General features: G+C 43.6%; 1 long non-coding RNA gene and 6 other non-coding genes across 7 annotated transcripts; 2 read left to right on the forward strand and 5 right to left on the reverse strand.

Annotated features, from left to right (window-relative positions):
* Positions 1 to 302: 302 nt before the first annotated feature.
* TRNAI-UAU (transfer RNA isoleucine (anticodon UAU)) lies at positions 303 to 396 on the forward strand. Its single transcript has 2 exons — positions 303 to 340; positions 361 to 396. It is a non-coding gene; the product is annotated as a tRNA-Ile (tRNA).
* Positions 397 to 11,863: 11,467 nt separating this feature from the next.
* LOC112674416 (uncharacterized) lies at positions 11,864 to 21,299 on the reverse strand. The gene is made up of 3 exons (XR_003145419.3): positions 20,794 to 21,299; positions 20,560 to 20,661; positions 11,864 to 18,772 (listed from the first exon to the last, which is right to left on the reverse strand). It is a non-coding gene; the product is annotated as an uncharacterized LOC112674416 (long non-coding RNA).
* Positions 11,950 to 12,023, forward strand: TRNAI-AAU (transfer RNA isoleucine (anticodon AAU)). The gene has a single exon. It is a non-coding gene; the product is annotated as a tRNA-Ile (tRNA).
* TRNAR-ACG (transfer RNA arginine (anticodon ACG)) lies at positions 13,396 to 13,468 on the reverse strand. Its single transcript has one exon. It is a non-coding gene; the product is annotated as a tRNA-Arg (tRNA).
* On the reverse strand, positions 14,642 to 14,723 carry TRNAS-CGA (transfer RNA serine (anticodon CGA)). The gene has a single exon. It is a non-coding gene; the product is annotated as a tRNA-Ser (tRNA).
* TRNAV-AAC (transfer RNA valine (anticodon AAC)) lies at positions 16,267 to 16,339 on the reverse strand. The gene has a single exon. It is a non-coding gene; the product is annotated as a tRNA-Val (tRNA).
* Positions 19,654 to 19,727, reverse strand: TRNAT-AGU (transfer RNA threonine (anticodon AGU)). Its single transcript has one exon. It is a non-coding gene; the product is annotated as a tRNA-Thr (tRNA).
* Positions 21,300 to 21,991: the final 692 nt, after the last annotated feature.

Consider the following 21,991-nt stretch of genomic DNA (forward strand, 5'->3'; position numbering starts at 1 on the left):
CGCAGGGAAGGCGGGAAGGAGCGGGAGTCCGCGCGCCCTCCCTCCTCGGCGGCAGCTCGGGGCTCCCCAAGGCGGCGCGGGCCTGGGTCCCCGGAGGCGTAGAGGACGAGGCGCCTCCCTCTTCCAGGAGGGAGCGAGGCGCCGGGACCGCGCGGGCTGGCTGGGAGCGCTCGCGGCGGCGCGGGCGAGCGGCAGGGGCGGGGGGCGGCCTCGGGGCTCGGCGCGCTCCCGGAGGCGGCGCGCGGACGGCGCGGCCAGCCCGAGGCTCTGTAGAGCGCGCGCCGGCCCTCCGGAGAAAGCATGCTCCAGTGGCGCAATCGGTTAGCGCGCGGTACTTATACAGCAGTATATGTGCGGGTGATGCCGAGGTTGTGAGTTCGAGCCTCACCTGGAGCATGTTTTCTTCCCTTCGCGATTTCAGATTCCTTTTCTACGAATGCATTTTGCCCTCCCCTCCAGAGAAAAAGGATTTTTTTTATTTTCCACGCTGAGCCCGCGGATGTTCCCACGATGAAGGAGGACATTTGAGAGTTTTCGAACGGGAAGAAACCACAGACCAGAAGGAAGCAAATGGAATTACCCAAGCAGGTTCTCCTTCTCCTCCTCCGACCTTACAGCCGTGCACAGCTTCCAAGGAAGCCCCCTCATCCTTTCCCCTCTCCTTTCTTCAAGAAATCCTGAGCTCGCTGGGAACTGAGCCGGCGAGCGGAGAGCCTGGGTCCTGCGCTCTGCGGCTTCGTGCGCTCCCGGGGCGCAGCTTTGTAGGGGAGCCCCCCTCCCCGCCCTCACCCCCACCTCCCTCCCCCCACCCCCACCCCTACCCCCGCAGCACCACCACCTCGGCCGGGAAGGAGAAGCTTTGCTCTGATGCCACAAGCCGCGTTGAGGTTGCTGAATTCCACCTGTGAAGTCTTATGTGATTTGAGCCACATAATCCAGCCTCCAGCAGTGAACATCGGCCCAGGAGGGGGGTGGGTGCTGGGTTTGTATCTTTCTTCGTCAGAAAATAAACAACATTCATTCTGACGCTACCTCCGAAATAAATGACTCAAGGTTATTCTGCTTCCTTCCATTCTCTCACTGGATTTATTTTATTTTTTATTTTTTATTTTTATTTTTTTTCTCACTGGATTTATTCTGTCTCTGGGGCCCTCCTCTGTTCCTTAAATATGATATTCCCGACAGTTCCGTGTCCAGCTTTCCTCTTGGCTAATGATCTACGTATTCTTTGTATTCCATGCGTGCCCCTAATTACAGCCCCTCTGCAAATACTGATGACTGAATTATTTCTCTCCCACCCCGTTCTCCCATTTGAACCCAGAGCCAGGCATCCTGCTGACCAGCTGCGCTTTTCTGACCGAAATCCCCGCGGGGCTGTCCCATCAACATGTGAGAAAATCATCTAGCCTAAATCCACTCCCTCTCCTGTGCTCTTTCTCACAAATGCAGTTACCTAGCAAATATGCAGCGCCAGGTCCATATTTCTTGCCAGGTCCATCCTAGATGTCGAGACTGCATAAAAAGATGAAGCCTCTGTGCTCTGGATGCTAAGTTCTAGTAGGGAGAAATCCACAGTGACCAATAAAAAGTGAATATACAAGTAGATGAAGTTTTATAGAGAAAAATAAAACGGGATGGGAGGCAGAGGAGATACCAGGATATGTGATGGGAGTGCAGTTACATGCAGGGTTGTTTGGATGGCCTCTCCGGGCAAGTGGCATTAGGCAGAGGCGGGGAGGTCAGAAGAAAGTCTTGGATACACACAGTGATGGGGTTCCTCAGGGTCAGGCAGAGGGAGGAACAAACACAAAGGCTTAGCTGGGGGTGTGGCCCCAGAAGCAGAGTCAGAGAAGAATGAAGAAAAGAGCTCATGCCAGCATATTTTTCAACAGAAGAGACTCTTCCATAATTTTAAAAAAGCTAATACCTGATGCAATGACCACACAATGTTTGAGGAAACAGTGTGAAAGTAGAACAGCCAGGGGATGGAAGTGTCCCCGGGGGTTACAGCTGTTTGCTCTCCCGGTCTCCAACCTATCAAAGGCTGGGCTGTCTCTTGATTTTACGACTCTGATCACACCAACTTCTGTGGAGTTGTTCAAAACAGAAAACAATGAGGGAGTTTTCTTTCTAATGTCTCCTTTTTAGTAAGATTTTCACCAAGTTAGTGGCTTAAAATAGCACAAAATTGTTGTCTTGCAGTTCTACAGGCCAGAAGTCTAAAGGGGCTTTCACTGCACTGAAATCAGGCTGCTGGCTGGGCTGTGGTCTTCTGGAAGCTCTGGGGGAGAGCTTTCCTTGCCTGTTCCACCTGCTACAGCCTGCCCACATTCCTTGGCTCTTAGCCACCTTCCATCTCCAAAGCCAGCAAGTGAATGACTTTGATCTTTGCTTCTGTTGTCACATCTTTTCTGACTCTAATACCTCTTTTCCACCTTTTAAGGACTCTATGGTTATATCGGACCCTCTGGATAACCAAGAATGATCTCCATATTTTAAGATCCTGAACTTTTTATTTATTTATTTTAATTTAAATATTTTATTTACTTATTTGAGAGAGAGTGAGATACAGCATGAGCAGAGTGAGGGAGCAGATTCCTTGTTGAGCAGGGATTCCCCCCTGCCCCCCCGCAATGACTCAGATGCTCGATCCCAGGACTCCAGGATCATGATCTGGACAGAAGGCAGACACTTAACCCATGGAGCCACCCAGATGCCTAAACTTAAGCACATCTGCAGAATCCCTTTTGTCATGTGAAGCAGCACATTCCCAGGTTTGGGGCTTGTCATGTGGACATCCTTGAGGATCCCCTACTTTGCCAGAGTATTCACAAAGCATGTGTTTACTCCACCAGGTTCAAGATGAGAACAAGACAGTCCTCCTAGAGTTTCCTCCTTCCCTCTGTAGTCCATCCTTTCTTGCACACCTGTTCCTGGCCACCATTGATCTGCTGTCCATTGCTATCATGTTGCCTTTTCTAGAATTTTGTGTACATGGGACTATACAGTTTGTGGGCCTTTTTGTGTGTTAGACTTCTTTTACTTAGTATAATGCTGTGCCAATCTGTGGCAGAGATTCATTTTGGATTCTTGGCTTCTTCTCTCTGCTCCCCATATTTACCTGTTACTGAGTTTTCTTGATCCTCTCTTACCTCCTAATGTCTCGCAAGATTTCCTTGCTCACAGTCCATATCCCTAAAGGCCTCTATGCCTTGAGAAATACCCTCATTTGCCCTGGCTCATTTCTCTCTCTTTGCATACACTTCTCCACTGGTGACCATGCAGCTGCACCTCCCGGCTTCTCCTGTGAGCTTTGCCTGCTCTGCCAGGTCCATGATGTGTTAGCTTGGGCCTCTCTTAGCTTCACTCCCTCCCTTATGGGATCTTCTGCTCCTGGGGGGGACAGGGGGAACAAGGACTGTATTTTAAGTGCTTTTGTTTCTTTTTTACCCCACTCAATTCCTGATTCTGAGTAGATTGTACCTCTCAGTGAACTGTCCACTGTCATGGAGCTCTCTGCTCCTTTGCTCCCTCTGTCTCCCCCACAACCCCTTAGGATGAGAGTTTCTTTTGATTTATTGGCTTAATTCATTTATTTTAGCAAAATGAAGGTTAAACGTAGATACTAAGAGATAAACAATATTAACAAGAGTGTTTTGTTTTGTCTTGCAGTTTCTTTCACTAAAGAATATGAAGATGAAGTCACAGGTTAGAGAAGGGATTTGGCAGGGTGGAAAAAAAAGAGCATGAGTAGCTGTGGCCAATTTGATTCCTTTCTCTACCTACAAGGCTCTTATCATCTGGTCTACACAACAGATTCCTGCTCATTCATCACAGCTCAGAAAAAAAATCTGATGGTTTTTTCTTTCTTACTAATAGAGAATTTGCAACACTAAATTCACATTTATCTCATTGTAAAAAAGATGTATTTATATACACAACCATCTTTCCTACTAGTTCACTTATCAAGGACAAGTTTTTAAACTTTTAATTATGTGGTCCATTATGAAAATTCTCAGAAATATTCATAGAGTCTCAAAACAGTATAGTAGCGTCAACTCAGAATTTTGGGGAGAGAAGAGGAAGATAACAAAGGAAGGAGGAAAAATTGAAGTGGTTTGGATGGCAATGATGAGGAGGAAAAAAGGTGTTTCTTTTGGTTGTTCCAGGTGAAAATACTGAATATTTCAAACACTACAACTCAGGGCTTTTCTAGAGTTGACATATACTTCTGCCAAATGAAGATTCATATACATGATCAGCTGATAAGTAGAATTGGTAATGAGTCTGTCTTAGAGTCCGCGTAGAGTCCTCTCCCCAAGAACTCACACTGCCATCAGAAGGGGCCAGAGATTCTACTTTTTTTTTTCCAGAAATTCTACTTTAAAGATTTCCCTCTTCATATGTGTCCAATAAATTTTTTAAAAATATTTTATTTACTTTAAAGATTTTATTTATTTATTCATGAGAGACACACAGACAGAGGCAGAGACACAGGCAGAGGGAGAAGCAGGCTCCACGCAGGGATCACCATATGGGACTTGATCCCAGGACCAGGATCATGCCCTGAGCTGAAGGCAGACACTCAACTACTGAGCCACCCAGGTGTCCCAAAAATATTTTATTTATTAGAGAGAGAGACAGAGAACAGGGAGGCAGAAGGAGAAAGAGAGAGAGAATTCCAAGCAGACTCCACGCTGAGCAGAGCTAGACATGGGGCTCGATCCTAGGACCCTGAGATCAGGACCTAAGGAAAACCAAGAGTCCAGCACTTAACCAATGCTTAACCAACACATCAGCCTGTGTCTAATCATTTTTTAAAACTATTTATGGAATGGCAGAATTTTAAATTGTTGAATAAGAAACTTTTCTAACAATTTTGACCTTTTGGGTCTAACAATTTTGACTATTTGTTTATTTGTCCCCAGTTTCCATTTCTATTTCTGGTGCAAACTGAAAAGATCCATGTCCTTATAAAGCTCTGAAGTGATTTTATCCATTACACAAATATGCCTTACTTTTGTGTCTTTCATCACATCCAAATTATATTTCATATAATAATTTTGCTAATTTTAACTTTTTGTTTTTTGCCTAGATAATCTATTCCTCTGGTTCCAAATATTTGTAGATATAAAGGTCCTCCCTAGTCCTATCTCCGTGCCACTCAATTCCCCCCTGAATGGGTCATTGCTTTGTATTGTCCTCTCAAATTTAACAAGCTTTTTAAAACATTTTAAAGAGAAAGAAAAGAGTTTAATTTAAGCCCAAGTTAGGTGAGCCACACAGGATACACAATCTTCACAAAGAAGAGAGTGTTCCAGGGAGGGAACATTTGGTACAGGGTTATATATGTTTTCTACATTTTAAAAAATTACAGAATCATCATGGTGAAGAGCATTCCAGAAAGTTACAGACTTCATCTCATGTTTTTAGTATGTGTGAGGCTGTATGGCTTTAATGGGAACCAAGGAGGTTTTTAAATTTTTCTTATCTTTATGCTTGGAAAGCTCTTCTTTGGTTATTATTTTTAATGAAGCAGGTATACAATATGTGGTCAGGGCAGAAATAGAGGTTTTGCTGAGTCATTTTAACCTTGGTAAATGTTAGAGTATAGCTTCCCCGGGAGCCCAGGAGAATGGTCCACAAATATGAAAAGTTGAAAATTTCCTTTGTTTTATCAATGTTGTTAGTTTCTTCCAAAAATAGAATTATTGGGATGCCTGGGTGGCTCAGTGGGTGAGCGTCCGCCTTCTGCTCAGAGTGTAGCCCTGGGGCCCTGGGATCAAGTCCCACATTAGGCTCCCTGCATGGAGCCTGCTTCTCCCTCTGCCTATGTCTCTGCCTCTTTCTCTGTGTCTCTCGTGAATAAATAAATAAAATTTTAAAAAATAGAATTATCTATATTCTCTTCTTTGCCAGACACCATTCTGGGTGAGTGTATGGAGAGGAACCCATCCCAATTCATGTGGTGAAAAATTGGACTGTGCCCAAAGTGAGGTTTGGCCTTTGCTTCAGCTCCTGGGAAATGATTTATGTCATACCTAATAGTAGGATATATTTTTGGGGTGGGTCTGGCCACATATTGTAGTCGTGTTGGAGATACCAACCATGTGATTACAGGTGAGGGCTTTGTGACTCTACCAGTCAGCCTGGCACATGGGTGATCGATTGCTTATGATAATGAAGCCCCCAATAAAAACTCTGGACATGGAAGCTTAGGTGAAGTTCCTGAGCTGACAATACCCTGTATTGTCATACATCGATGCCAGGAGGGTAGCTTAACTAGAGGACAACAGAAGTTTCATTTTGAATCTGCCCTATGTGTATTTTCTTTTGGCTGATTTAAGTCTGTGTCTTTTCCCTGTAGTAAGCTGTACCCAGTGAGTAGAATAGCTTTGATGAGCTCTGTGACTACTTCTAGCAAATTATCAAACCCAAAGGCATTTTGGGGAATCCTCAAAACTTGCAAATAGTGCCAGAAGGGAGGGAAGTCTAGGGGACTGTGCCCTCATACTTTGCTGTTTGACTAACTCCAGGTAGAGGGCTAAACATCTTTTCTTTTCCTTTTTTTAAAAAATATTTTATTTATTTATTCATGGGAGACACAAAGAAAGAGGCACAGACATAGAGGGAAAAGCAGGTTCCCCACAGAGAGCCTGATGCCAGACTCTATGCAGGACTCCATGCAGGACTCGATCCCCGAACCTGCCCCCTCTCCCCCAGGATCACGACCTGAGTGGAAGGCAGACACTCAACTGCTGAGCCACCCAGGTGTCCCCTAAACATTCTGATTTGACAATGTTTCTCATGAAACTGATCAATATAGCAAATAAATTTAATTATTTCTAACACCTCTCCTTTTATAATATTAAAGAGCAAGTCTTTGCTGATTTCCTAGAAGCTCCCTGGGAAATCCCAGCTGCTTTTAGGTATGAATGACATTAGGATTTGATTTGAGGAGGAAATCCTTACCAAGCTACCACAGATGAATGTCAGGAGCATCTGGATCAGGCACTGGGCTCACTGTAGGATCCCACCAGAAAAGGAGCACAGGAGGCTTGGGAGGACTCAGTGTCTGGGTGGATGAGACAGTGTCCCAGCTGGACTTTTACTTCTGTATGACTCAGGACACCAAATTGTCAAAGACAAAACCAGATAGATGAGAACATAAACTTTATTTAGGCTCTTGCAAAGGGGAGAGCACTCCAGATCGAAGGATCAGTGTCCTCTGCTGGGTAGTTTGCCTTAGACTTTTACAGGAAATAGAACACAACTTCCAGATGAAGTATTTGGAATTGTTTTGCACTGGAGAAACTTTGATCAGATGAATGGGAAGTGTCCATTTGTATATCTAGCCACTTTCAAGGGGGTTGCTACAGAAAGAGTTAACATCGCAGCCCTGAGACTGTTCTCCTTAGAAAGGCCTACTTGCAAGGTTGGCCCTTCGTTGGCACCTGGGAACTAAGAACTTTTTTTTTTTTTAAGATTTTATTTATTTATTAGAGAGAGCACAAAGAGGGGGAAGAGGGCGAAAGAAGCAGGCTCCCCATGAACAGGGAGTCCAATGCCTGGCTCAGTCCCAGGATTCCTGGGATCATGATTGAGCTGAAAGCAGATGCTTAGCCCACTGAGCCACCCAGGCACCCCTAGGAATTAAGATTTTAAGAAGAGAGTTCCAAGATGACAGGAATGGCTTGCTGTGCCTAAGCTGTTCACGGAAACCATATAGTTCGTGCTGAACATCTGTTTTCTTTCTGCATCTGGAGTTTTGATATATGCTAGGCAGCCTCCCCTAAATATCTTGGGAAGCAAGTCTTTAGTCAACTTCCCTGGTGGACATTGTTCATGTGTTGTCACAATTCTTGGTTGAAGGAATTAAGCCCCTCCTGTGTGACCTGTACCTACTTTCCGCCAGACTTTCCCCTATGACCCTTTTCCCTTTGCTGACTCTGTTCTGTATTCTTTTGCTATAATAAAGAATAGCTGTGAAGACAACTATATGCTAAGTCCACTGAGTCCTTCTGGAATCATTGAACCAGGGGAAACAGAGACAAACAGGTTTCATCTTAGCTAATCACTAATGTGACAAAGACCAAGAACTCAGCTGGGAGTGACAGTGTTTGGCCTTATCTGCAGGTTTGAGCAAAGAAGGAATGATTTGTGTTTGACCTTGTCCATACCTAAATACTATAACATTTTGCATTATACAGGAGGAATATACTGCGAATAGCTCATATAATTTTTGATATAGGATATGCTAAATTATTAATTTTTTCGATTATCCAAATAATAGCCCCATAATGTAAAATATCTTTAAAAATACAGAGAAACACAAAAAATATCTTTTCTCCTCCCTTTGATAATAAAATAATATCATTGTCATAAAAAAAATACAAGTTAAAAATCACAAAGAACCTCCACTACATCATGGCCTGAATAACCAAAATTAAAATGGCTGATGATATCCTGTGTTGGCTAGTCTGTGAAGTGACCAGAAGCCTCATACATCGATGTTAATAGTGTACATTAATATGTTCATTTTGGAAAATGGTTTAGCAACCTCTAATAAAGTCAAACATACATATATCCTATGCCCCAGCAATTTCATTCATTTATCTCTGTATCTCTGTATCTACCTATGTATGTATCTATTTATCTGATAGTTGAGCACTTATGTTCACCTAAAACTATGCACAAGAAGGTTCCACAATTTTTGTAACCTAGAACTGGAAATCAAATTCCCATCAGCATTAGAATGAACAAGTACATTGTGGTATTACCAAATGGAAGTTGATGAAAGGAAGAAACTGTTTTCACAGATTAAAAACACAGATGAATCTCAAAGACAATATTGAGCTACAGAAGTCAGATAGAAGAATGCAGATTCAAGTTGATTTAATGTATATGAAGCTACAAAATAAATGACAGCACATATAATGAGAATTCAGATCAGTGGCTAACTTTGGGAGTATAGCAAAGGAGAGGGATCCTAAGGAAACTGACATGGTCACACAGCGATGTAAACTTGTAGAAATCATCAAGCTGTGCACTTAAGACTTGCGTACTTTACTGTATGTAATTTATACCTCAATAGAACGACAGGGAAAAGGAATAAAAATAACTTTTAAAAGAATAAAAATTTGAGGTCCAAACTAGAATTTATTCCAAATGACGTTGTCTTGAATTCTTCTAGCAGGAAGCTCTGAATCACCACAGCCCTATGGCAGTCTAATTCATATCCTAAGAAACCATATATAAAATTTTCTTTAACCTGTTTGTTACTGTTGTTGTTGTTCTTCCTATAATACTCAGGAAACTTCGAATATGTTTCCCGTTGTCTAATTTTTATGTTGGTACAATTATTTTTGAAATGGGCAAAATGTTACATTTGCAGAAAACAAGACTTTATTTATTTTTCCTGAAATGTAGCATACAAAAAAGAAAATAGGCTGTTCAGAGGAAGTTATTTCAAGAGTAATTGACAAGAAATGTTCCCCAGGGTTAGCTGAGGTAGCTCAGTTGAGAGAGCGTTAGCCTGAAGATCTAAAGGTCCCCCCCTCCCCCCTCAGCGGGTGCCCACAATCCTTTTGCAAACGTAGTTTACCTTCCGGTTTACTGACTGGCTGCGTAAACCGTGAAGACCCACCCATACCAAATGTCAATCCCCTTCAAAAAAGTTGAGGCCACAGTGCTATTTATGTAGAAAGGAGCTACAGACTTTTAACCGCATCATGGAAAGAAAGGGCTTTTGTAAATTCTTTGGCAAAATGCAATTCTACTGCTTCCAGCAATTCCTTGAGATAAAGACAGTAAACTTCTCCAGTGCCTTTTTCAGAGCACTTAGGTGTTATTAAATGCATTTATAAGTATCACACATGGGCATTTTCAATTCTTCACTTAATTACCTCTCTTTCTTCACTTAGTGTTCAGCCTTACAGATCCTTACATTATTGTCAGCACTTTGAATCCTGTAAAGTCTTGCTTATATACAGCATTTTGGTGATTTTCAGCTGTGGGGAAAGGCGTAGTGTGTCATTCTACTGTGATGAAAGGCAAGAATGATAGCATAAACATAAACTGAATTTTAGTAGCATTTATTAAGATATGTGATGATGTATATATACATATGTATATGCTATAAAATGTAATAAGAATTGTTAATATTGAATTATTATTTTTCCTGAAACAGTGTTGGATAATTAATAGACTCTAATCTGGATTATACCATACATAATTTGAAATTCTCTTACAAGACATTTGCGGCGGATGTTCCCTTGTGTATTGCCAATGATGGCAGGTGGAGATATTAAAGGTATGCTTGACTATGTATAGAATATTTGGGGGAGGATAAACAAGAAACCAGGTGCTCCGGTGGCCTCCGAGGAGGATTTGGGGGTAGCTGGAGTCTAAAATCAATGAAGATTCACTCTGTACTATTGTATAATGTTAAAGGTCAAATCTTTTAATGAGCCCCTCTTTTGATCAAGAATCACTACAAGTAATGTTCATGCACAATATTTCTTTCGAAAGCAGCCTACAGAAAAATACAGTTATTGGATCTCGGTCCCTCAGTCTGAAGGCGGGGGTGGAGTGAGGACAACAGAGCTACATCGTAGGTTCTGGCAACCGGCAAGTTGCTGGTTTTTCAGGACAGCGAGGCCCGGGAGCTCATGGTCCTACCTGAAACCCTAGGGCGAAGTCGTTAAAGTCAGGGAGGTCGGCCACGCGGGAACTCCGCTGGTCCGGAGGAGGAGGGAGTCCGAGCAATCCTTTTGGGGTTGAGAGGTACAGAAAGCAAGCGAAGTGCGCCGCAGTGGCTTTGCCTGCGGACCTCGGGGTCGGTGACACGGTTGGGGATGAGCTGAGCGCGACCGGCTCCGAGAGCGCCCTTTCCTGGGGTGGCCCTGCACCTGGGACCGGAACCTCGGAGGACCGGGGGAATGTTAAGGGGGAAACCTCGCTGGCCTCGCGCCTTGGATCTTGAACATTCCGGAGTGGACACTGGAGGCTCAAGCTTCTCTCCTGCGCCGTCGTCGGCTTCTAAACCAACAAAAGTCATTACTTGCTGATTCCCTTAGCTCCAAAGATTCGCTGAAAATTTTGCTAGGCTTGAGTCAGCAAGAAAGTTGGAAAGATGAACCACGCCAGGAACGCGTGGAGGGGCGCGTCCTGAAGCGCCGCAGGTGCCGCCCCCCCTGCCGTCGGTGGTGCAGCTGGTAAGCTTCCTGCGCAGCGCAGAGCGCACCTGCCCGACTCGGGCCTCCCCGCCCAGGGCCGGGGTCCCTCCGCTCGCACCCCGCAACCTGAGTGACGCATAGAACTTGCAGTTGGGTGAGAACTTTACCACTCGGCCGGCGCCGCCGCCACCTGGTCCTCTGCAAACCTCCGCGACCCTTTTCTGCCACCCCCAAACAGAACTACGAGTTACCCCAACTTAGAGTGTGGCTGGTGCTGCGGAGGTGTGTGTGGGGGGGTGTGGGGGGGGCGGTACAGCGCGGGACCGCAATGCTGATGACGTCATGCAGGTGTCTGCGAGTCTTCCGCCACGCGAGTCACCCCGTCCTTTCCTGCACCGCTCCTCTTCGTTTCCTCGCCTTGAACGTACCGACTTTAATGGGTCATCACGTTAGGAGTCCAGGAAGAGACGTGTGCCATATGTGATCCAGTGCTGCAGACATGCTTCTAAAAAGGGAGACCCCCTTCACCAACAACTGGAAATCCGACCGCAGGGCACTCTTCGCCAATAGACTAGACTCAGCCCCTGCACAAAAGTTCCTTCGTGGGTTTTTTGCTCCATATCCGAAGAACTGAATGAATGTAGACTCATTACAGTCTGTGAATATGGTTTGAAGTTCTCCTTAGAAGGAAGAAGAGAAGAAATTCTCCCTTAGTTTTAGACAAACAAAAATGTAGAGGAACATTAGTTTTTTAAAGGGCTGGTTTGCAGGTGGCCGGTTAGCTCAGTTGGTGAGAGCGTGGTGCTAATAACGCCAAGGTCGCGGGTTCGATCCCCGTACGGGCCACATGAAGTGCTGTTTTGGCCTCCTGCCTGCCCAACCCAGACTACCTATGACCCCAAATCACACCGCTCAGAATGGAGAATTCAGACATTCTCCTTCTCAATGAAAAGGGGATGTATTTTCTTCTCGCTTTGCTTGTTTTTAATACAAAGTAACACACCTGCGAGGAAGTCTTTACCGAAGAAACGAGGGAGTAACGTGGGAGCCAGGCGGTCGTATTTTAGCAAAGAGGGCATTGAGAAGAGTTTTCGAAATATGCCTGCTTAGTTTATAGTGAAAGTCAGGAGACAGTATTATTGGGGCGCGTCAAAGAAGTTCCAGTAGAGAAAGAAAAGGAGGCATACGCTGCCAGTGAGGGGTAGGCCGGAGCAGCGGGGCACGGGCTGTGTTCCCGTCTGGTCTGTGCTCGGTTCCTCCCTCCCATCGCGAACCCTCCCTCCCCGTTACCTGTGCTGACACCGCACCGAGTGCGCCGCGCAAGGCTGCGCACCTTTTTCTGGTTTGGTCTCCGTACCCGAAGGGCGCACGCGATGACTGCAGTTCACCTGCGATGCACGCCGACTAGACAAGCTACACATTCGGAGGCCGGGCCACATAGGAACACGATCTTTTGGGTTGGTTTGAGGAATATTCCCCACTTGGCAGTCTCTACGCACGCCCTCGACGCACTAGAGGAGGCAGGTCTGTTCCGAGAGGCATCCCTAAAACTGCCACCTCCCAGATCTTCCTTACACTCCCGTCTTTTCCCTGGCTGTTTACCTTTGCAAAACAAGGGATCCCTGTGGGTTCTCTGTCCCCCGAGGGCCTCTGCCCCGATGGAAGCTCGGCCGGGCACGTGGGGGACACGTAGGGGAGGAGTGGCCACCGCGGCCTTCAGGATCAAGCTGGCCGCTCGCTCCAATGTTCCCGCAGCTGGACTTTCCTTGACTGCACATTTCCCCGGGGGATGTCTGTCATCTTTCTCTTTGCTGGTGGCGAGGGAGGAGCTACGCAGGAGAGACCTCTGCAGTGAGGACTCTCTGCAACAGGAAAAAAATATCTACGGAGAAGATACTGGAAGAAAAGTTTTTGGTAATTTTTCTTAAGAGCTTCTTTGATTTTCAAACCTTCCTTCAAATGGTCATTGTCAGCCAATCTCCTATCCCTACTTCAAGAAGAGATAAAAGAAGAAAATCTTAGAGGATCGTTGCTTTGACGCTTCTGACGTCTCTTTTGGACTCGACTGACAGCTGATGTAGGAGAGCATCCCTGAAAGTGAAAGATCAGGCCCAGGAAACTGTGTTCGAAGGACTTTAATGATTGCTTCAATGGTTTGTTAAAAAAAAAAAAAAAAAAAAAAAGTACCTAGAAAGTGGGAAAAGAAAAACAAGGTCAGCGAGCCAGCCAGGAGTCGAACCTAGAATCTTCTGATCCGTAGTCAGATGCGTTATCCATTGCGCCACTGGCCCACACCCGCTGTGATGCTATCAATACTAGTATTTTCCATTAGTATACACAATTCATAACAAATTAGTGGTTGTGTGTTTTGTTTTTGTTTTTTTTTTTTTTAATTTAGACAGGGATTAGGAACAAAAACTGTGCCAATTCTGGGAAATAATAATTTATTCTGAGACTTGCTTGCATGATGTATATTTACATAAAATGTTCTCATTGAAAACAGGTCAATCTTCACTTATTTTCTGACTGTATGCATTGGAAATTTGTTTGGGGCTTAGTAGCTGTTTTGCTGTTTTGCTTGAACAAATCTCCATGGACTCAGTTTTCACTTCTCTCTTCACTCCTTATATATCTGTGCCTAGTTTTTAGCTCTTTATTACCGCCCTCCCCCACCCATAATATTCATCTGCCCACAACATTGCAATAAACATGTAATGCAACGAGGAGGGAAGAATTCAATAGAAGTATGCATTTTAAGAATCGCATTTGACAAAGAAACTTGGAGACCAGGAACTCATTTAAAAACAAATACAAAATTGGCTTAAATTCTACTTAGCTCTTCAAAGGAGACAAAATAGCTGAAAATGAAGAAGTGCTTATAAAAAGAGGTTTAGTCCGCTGAGGAGAGGAGGTTTCACATGGGCTTGAAAAGGCAAAGTCAAAAGTCAAAATATATCCTCTCTGTGCCTCAACTTCCTCCTTTGTAAAAAGTGCTTTCAAGAGTGTGTGGCAAATATGATGGAGTATTGTCCTAAATTTTTTATGGCTTTCCACCAGCCTTTGATGTCAGTACAAACACTAAAGATTGCTTCCTGAGAATGTCTTTCAGGAGCTGCTGGCTCTCTATAATCGGAAAGGGCATCTATTCCCCCAAATTTCCTGTGCTCTTTGCTGCTGGGATCAGGCACTTTCCAGACTTAACAACTTCACCTCTTCGCAGCCAGTGTTTTCAAGTTGCTCCAGTCCGCAGCTCGTGGACAGTGAGAGATGGAGTTTTGCAGTTCACAGATGCCCAGACAGTGGAAGAAATTGATGGAGCTCATAACCAGTTTGCGCCCGCCCTCCTAAAAGATTTGAGTTATAAACTAGAATTTCCGCCTAAGAGCTTTTTCTGCAATGTTGGGCGGGGAGCCATCCAATTTTGCAGAAGCCTCAAGATGTGGTCACCACACTAAAAAGAGCAACGCTGTGAGCAGGATTTGAACCTGCGCGGGGAGACCCCATTGGATTTCGAGTCCAACGCCTTAACCACTCGGCCATCACAGCCCCTCTCTTACAGCCTTTACTTGTGACATAGAAGGCAAGTATGTGTCATTATTCACACTGTTAGGATAACTGATGCCTCAGTGTCCCCTCAAAACCTTCTCCAACCCCAGCTTTACATATTTCATTTAATGGCATTTTCAACTTTTCAGATATTTGGGCAAAAATCTTGGCAATACCTTTTGACTTCTATTATTATTTCATTCCACCTATGTGAAGGAATTCATGAATTCTCTCCACTCAAAATGCATCTAGATCCAAAAAAACTTCTCACCACCCAACTACTATCACCCTGGACCATGACACCTTCATCTCTAACATGGGCTGTTGCAAAAATCTCCTAATAGGTTCTCCTTCTTCCACCCTTTCCAGGCTTATTCAGTGATGAGCAACCAGAGAGATCTTTTTGAACCCAACACACTTGGAGCACAACTTTGCTTAAAACTCAACAACGTCTCTTCATTTCATCAGAGTAAATGCCAAAGGCCCCACTTAGGCTGCTGAGCTGCCCAAGATCTCTTTTCTCCCACTGTGCCCCTTGCTTACTCTGCTGCACTTGCTGTTGGCCTTCTTGTTCTTCATGGCATATATCAGGCACATTACTGTTTCAGGGACTTTGCACTGACTGTTCCCTCTGCTGGGATATTCTTGCTTAGATATATGTATGACCCAGCCCCTTACCTACTTCAGGTGTTTTCTCAAATATCAACATATCAGGAAACCCAGTCTGAACATTATATCTAAGTCATACACTTCCCTCATTCCAGTGCTTCTCCTCATTCTTTGCTTTATTTTTCTCCGTACTGCTCATGATCCTTTAACACACCATGTAACTTATTTATTTTGTGTGAAACCATGTGAATTATGGTTCAAATGCAAGTACTCCTGGCTCCACATTACATGCTATTCCTTAACATCTTTTTGGATATGTGTGTATTTTATTCAAATTACCCAAAGCCCTGATCTTCTCACAATTTCCATATGTAAGGAGGAAGAATTCTTCCTCTATTCTGGGGAATATGAGTTCAACTAACAAAGGACAGTGTAGCAGGAGAAAAAGTTTACAAATATTGTCAATGTGTATATTTTTTATTTTAATTTTACATGCATGAAGGCTTCACAGAAAAGAGAAGAGAACCCAAAGAAGTTAGAATTGAAAGCTTTTAAATCATTTTAGTAAAGGGTGATACAAAGGGAAGTGGGTAGACAAAGAAAAGGAGAGTTTGGACTTGTAGGGGGAACATTTTATGGGAAGGTAAATATATGGGGAAACTAGTGGAAGCTGGGTTATTTTAGCAGGATTTGTTTCTCTGGTAGGAGAACTGGGAGGCAACACCTTCACAACCAGACAGGGATGCCCTGCTTTTCCTCAGAGAGCCCTTCCTGCTTGCTCTTCCTCAAATGCTCTCAGCTCAACATCATTCTTAAGCTAACGTGGCATATTTCAGGGCGGCAAATATTTGTGTTTGTTTTTATGTGTGAGACCCCAAAAGAAAGGACCAGTTCATGTCCTAAAGGAAACAAATACAGAAGCAAGAAGGACACGTGTTTCTGCCTGGTTTCAATCCAGGAACCTTTTGCATGTTAGGCAAATGTGATAGCCACTACACTACAGAAACCAGATGTAAGATGAGCATTTAGATAAAAGTAAATATGTCTTGATGCCCCATGTCTTTTTCCTGGAAGGATTTCTTTTGATGAAGTTAACACTATCTTACCAGTAGAAATGCATTCGCCAAATATATCTACCATAATGTTCAGAGAAGCCTGTTTAGGACAACCGGAAAATTGGAGGCTACCCCAGTGCCCTTGAAGGCCCTCTAGAGAAAATGACACCAGATCTAAGACTTCAAAGATTAATAGAGAACAATGGAAGTATGATGCAGAGAGTTAGAAAGGGGGCTTTGTCATTGGGAACTGAATGGAGTGGGCATGATGTTGGTAACAGCAGGATATCCAAGGATTTGAAGCAGGGCATGGAAATAAATGAGATTAAATGAGAATATGTGGGCCAGGTCAGAGAAAACATGGGATGTACCTTCCAAAGAAGGGAAGGTATATTTTAACCTGAATATGAGGAGAGGAGTTGGAGCCTAACCATTAATTTTGGAGTGTAGATGTCATCAGTGAAGATTTCTTTTTTTTTTAAATCAAAGTGTAATTTACATAATTAAAATGTACTAATCTTAAGGACACAGATCAATGAAAAAAAGTCACATCAACTCATTGATTCAATAAACTCAGCAAATGGCAGCCAGGATAACTATGAAGAAAATCATAACTACCCAAATTATATTGAAATGATTGAAAACCAAAGATTAAAAAAATCTTAACAGCAGCTGGAGGGAAAAGATAATGCATTTTAGGCCAAACAAAGGTTAAATGGAATAATAAATATTAATTCAAAGAAAAGCAGAAAAAAAGGAACAAAAAAGTGGGATAAATGGAAAACAAGTAACTTGATGATGAACTTAAATCCAAATATCAATAATTGCATTAATGTAAATGAGATATATACATAATTAAAAGGCAGAGATTGGCAGGCTAAATAGTAAAATAAAACAAAGAAAAACAGGAGTCAATGGTACCCTGCTTACAGGAGACACATAACAGGATTAAAGATGACAGGTTGTAAGTAGTATGGTGAGGGAAGATATACCTTGAAAACACCAACCATTAGAAAGCTGGTGTGGATATATCAATATCAGACAGAATAGACCCCAAGGTAAAAAGACCAAAGATAAAGAAAAACATTCAATAACTATAAAATGATTAATTCACCAAGAATTATTAATTTTTATGAAACAAAACTGAGAAAATCAAACAAGAAATAGAACAACCACAACTATGGTTGGTGATTTTAAAGGCCCGTTTGAGTAGGTGATGAGAAGCTGAAAGAAAAGGGGAAATAAGTTGGATACAGAAGATTTGAACCATAGCTAATAATTAATCAACTTAACCTAGTTAGCACTTATACGACACTACGTAACTAATGCAGAATACACATTATTTTCAAGTTCACATGAAAAATTCACCAAAACAGAACCATCAAGCAAGTCTCAAAACTTTTTAAAGGATTAAAATAATTAAAAAAATATTTTCTGATAACAGAATTAAACTAGAAGTCAATAACAAAAAGATAAATAGAAAATTCTCAGATATAGGGAAACTTCAGCATCACACTTCTAACTAACCCACAAATCAAAGTAAAAGTATAATCAAAACTAGAAAATATTCTAACTAAAAGAATGAAAGGACAACATGCAACTAGAACAGTGCTTAGAGGGAAATATGTATGGTTAGACATATATGTTAGGAAAAGAAAGAGAAGGTTAAAAACTGGGAAATTTTAAGGAGGAAAAGATGTTTTATATTTTAAGCCATAAACTTCGCTGTATTGAGAATGCTTTGATGGCCAATTTTGAAGACAAGGGAACTAGAGGAGGCTCTTATAGGTTACGGACAAGAAGAGATATTGAAGATCCAACTAGGGACCAATAGAAGGATAGAAGGGAAAGACATCTTACACATGTTGAAGGCAAAGTCAACAAGGCTTCCCAAGGTGGGAAGAATCAAGGTTAACCACAGGTTTCCAACGGGACTGATGTCAGTTGAATTTTTGGTGCATTGTGTTGGTGGTGTCTCTATGAAATCCAAGTGGAAATGGAAATATGAGTTTGAAGCTATGGAGAGATCTGTCTTACATGTGGATATTTGGGGAGATCAGCTCCAGCCAGGCAGCCAAGATGTTTAGAGTTGAAGAAATTCTGAAGGATGAAGGATTAATTCCAGAGACTCTACAATGACTCAAGATGTGAACATCAGCCCTAGAAAGCCAAGACACTTGAGATTCTTTCAGTTGCAATCATGGTGTAGGTATAAGACTCAAGAACTTAAAACTGAACCATCTGAGAGTGTTCGATACTCCTGAGTTTGGTGCACTCTTCATGTGGAATTGTAGACACAGACTCAGCACTAAGCAATCCCAATACAGAGGAGAAGTGTGGTAACAGGTAACAGGGACAGATGAATCCAGATGATCTCAGCTGCGTCTGCAAAGTAATGATTTCTGGAAGTAGTTATCCACAGTGTGGTCATCACCAAATTCATTTCATACCTAAAGTTTCCTGGTTATACACTAAGTGGATATATTTCCTAACCACTTTTCTTTCCCTGACATTTCTCATCCTCACCATACTTTACCTTTCACTTTTTAATGCACATTTCATTCAAATGAATTCACCAAACTACCCAGGGCCCAACTTAACCAATGAATAGCTGGATGTGAAGAAGAAAGAACCACATAGCTGGCCTAAAGGGGAGGCAATTTGAATAAAAAATAACTTATGTCTAGAAAGAAATAGTATTTCAATTAGAGAACTCCCTTCAGCAAAGGCAAAACTGAATGTCCAGGACATGGTTAAAATTGTCTTACAGAGTAGTCACTTTTTGTCATTTAGTACTGTTAACTACGCAACTCTTCCTAAGTTACATGATGTCATCCATTAGATTCAAAGCCACTTTAAGGAGTTTTTAAAAATATTAGTCTTCTAACACTTCTGCATTCTCAGATGCTCAACAATTGACAAAGTTATTAATCCCTTCTTAGTAATCAGTAATTTCTTGGTAAGGCAAAAAATATCTGAAAGGGCATGTTATCAAAGTGGTTGAATCTCTGTTACCTGATCTCAAAAGCTAGGGCTAAGGGGCAAACCTCAGCTGGGTTGGCTATAGCCTCACCCACTGCAAATATCATGTTTAGGACAAATACCCTGAGTCCTTAAATCACTCTTGGTATAGGTATTGGGAATGCTTCTCCAAAGGCCCTGAATATCACAAGATTCATCCTATCTAAGTTCAAGTTGGTTCCTATTCACCCAGAGAAAGTACAGGGGTTAAAAAAAAATCACAAAAGCTAGGAAGAAAGCAGAACAGGCCCCACTGGGATTCGAACCCAGGATCTCCTGTTTACTAGACAGGCGCTTTAACCAGCTAAGCCACGGAGCCAGACACAATAATGTTCTTACTTGTATCTTCTTTGAGTATGATTTCATACCCATCAAGTATAATGACTTTAGTAACTAATTCACTAGATGCTTCAAAACAAAAAAGAATAGACATGCTTTGATCAAAACCAAAGAAGAATGTTCTTTTGGGAGGATGAACATAGGGACTGGATTGAGATGACTGTCCCTTCTTGGGTCAGTGTTTCAATGTGAAACCACTAAACTCAAGGCTATAAACTCTGGTGGCAGGGACAGAGACCTTTTTCGAACCCAAAAGGACAAATGAATTGACTTTCTTCTAACCATCATTTTGTTTTAATGACACCTGTTCTCTCTGCTATTAGTGTGGAAAAGGATACGTTACTGGTCAAAGATGAGCACATGTCTGATACATGATTGCCAAAAGAACTGTGAGGGCATGTTTGCAACTGTCATATGGTGCTCCTGATGCTGTCGCTCATTTTTCAACCTCAGAAATGTTGACTGCCAATGGCTCACAACTGGGTTGGTGTCTGGAAACTGTCCTCAACAGAAGAGGCACCTTGTTCAAATTTAAACCCACTACTGGGGGTGCTCAATTTCAAGACTGGTTGATGGAAGAAAATAAAGGCCTCCCTCTCCTATTTGTTTCAACGCAGGACATTTCTGAAGGGCCATTCCAGGCTCAAATATCCCTGAGATCAGCTTGAGGCTTCTGTTAAACCCCATCAACCTCAACTTCTGCCTCCTTCTAAGGTGGCTTCCCTTACTTACCCTTTCCTATTTGTTGATTCTAAGAGCATTCCCAATAAAACTGCACACAAGATCATCTCCCTGTTTCCCAGGGAACTGACCTGTGACAAAAGGCAAGTGACTGATGCTCACTTCCATCTCCAAGGGTCAAGGTAAGTCTGAATGTGGCCCAGACTCCCAAATCACTTACCATAGCTGGTGCCCTGGTAAAACAAGAGCGATAGTAACTTTAATATTCTACCTTATGAACTTACAGAATTTTCACCACAGAACCATCAAAACAAAAACAAAAACAACAGAAAACCCGCAAGCCCCAAAAGCATGAAGATACTTACTGGTTGGTTCAATCCATGTGTAAAGTTAGTTAAAACGTGCTAACGGACCAGAAGAATAATTCATGGTATTAAAAGCAAATGCCTGAAATGGGAGGTCAGAAACTAAATGGCAGTTTTAGCTAGTCAAAGAACATGTTTTTCTAGGGAATAAACAATGTGCATATCAAGTACTAAACATCTTAGGGACTCTAGTGCGCATCCCAAGAAGACAGGATAATACGCAGATGCATGTGCACGCCTGTACTTGCACAGGGAGGGAAAAGGCTTTTAGAGTGTGCACAGACCGATCATTTCCTGAGCATACTAGCAGCCCTACCTGAGGAAGAGGCGTGGTGGGACGCGAGGAGAGGCAGAAGCTGGCAAGGAGAGGCGAGCCGAGCCCACTTGGCCGCGGGCCCGTCACCTGCTGCAGAGCGCGCGCGTCCCGCCGGGTATCCTGCCCGCCCCGGGCCTCGCCTCCTCCTCTCTCAGTCCCCGCGATTCTCCGAGGCCAGACCACGTCATACTCCCTGCCTCCCACATACCTCGTCACGGTTCTGGGTGGCAGGGGGCTCCCGACCCGGTCAGCGGCTCCTCCGACGCGGCCCGGCGGTCCTGGTGTCCCCGCCGGCGCCGGCTCCGCGCTCGGGCGCCACCACGCGTCCGGTGAGCTGCACTGCAGCTCCAGGCCTGCGGCTCTCCGCGGCGGCCTCCTGGGGTGGGGGGCGTGGGGGACGTGGGGGACATGGGGGCTGGCTGCAGGGTCCCGGGTTCCCAGCGTCCGGGCAGAGCTGACTGCCGCAAGCCGTCCCCAGGAGCAGGACTGGATCTTCTTAGGTTTTCCCGGAAAAAGCATGACACCTTGAGGCAGAGTGTGGAATGCTTCCGTCCTCTTCTTCCCCACCTAACCCCCAGAGGGGAAGGACGCGGAGAGTACACTCTTCCCTTTTTCTCAAGAGAAACGTCAAGAAAGCAATGCTCTTTCAGTGCCATTAACAAAATTCCTCCCGTGTCCTAGCCGGTTCGCTCAGTTGGTTAGAGCATGTTGCCACTAGCTCCAGGATTGTGGGTTCAATTCCCCGAGCCAAGCTACTCTTGATTTTGCCCTATTCCAGGACGGGAATGGTAAGTGTGGGGTTGGGGGTGTACAAGGACCCACACACCTGTCTGTTGTGGGTCCTGCCCCTCAGGTGGACTCCCGGTGTGTACATACGTATAT

Source organism: Canis lupus, chromosome 35 (assembly GCF_003254725.2).
Source record: "Canis lupus dingo isolate Sandy chromosome 35, ASM325472v2, whole genome shotgun sequence".
Classification (NCBI taxonomy): Eukaryota; Metazoa; Chordata; class Mammalia; order Carnivora; family Canidae; genus Canis; species Canis lupus.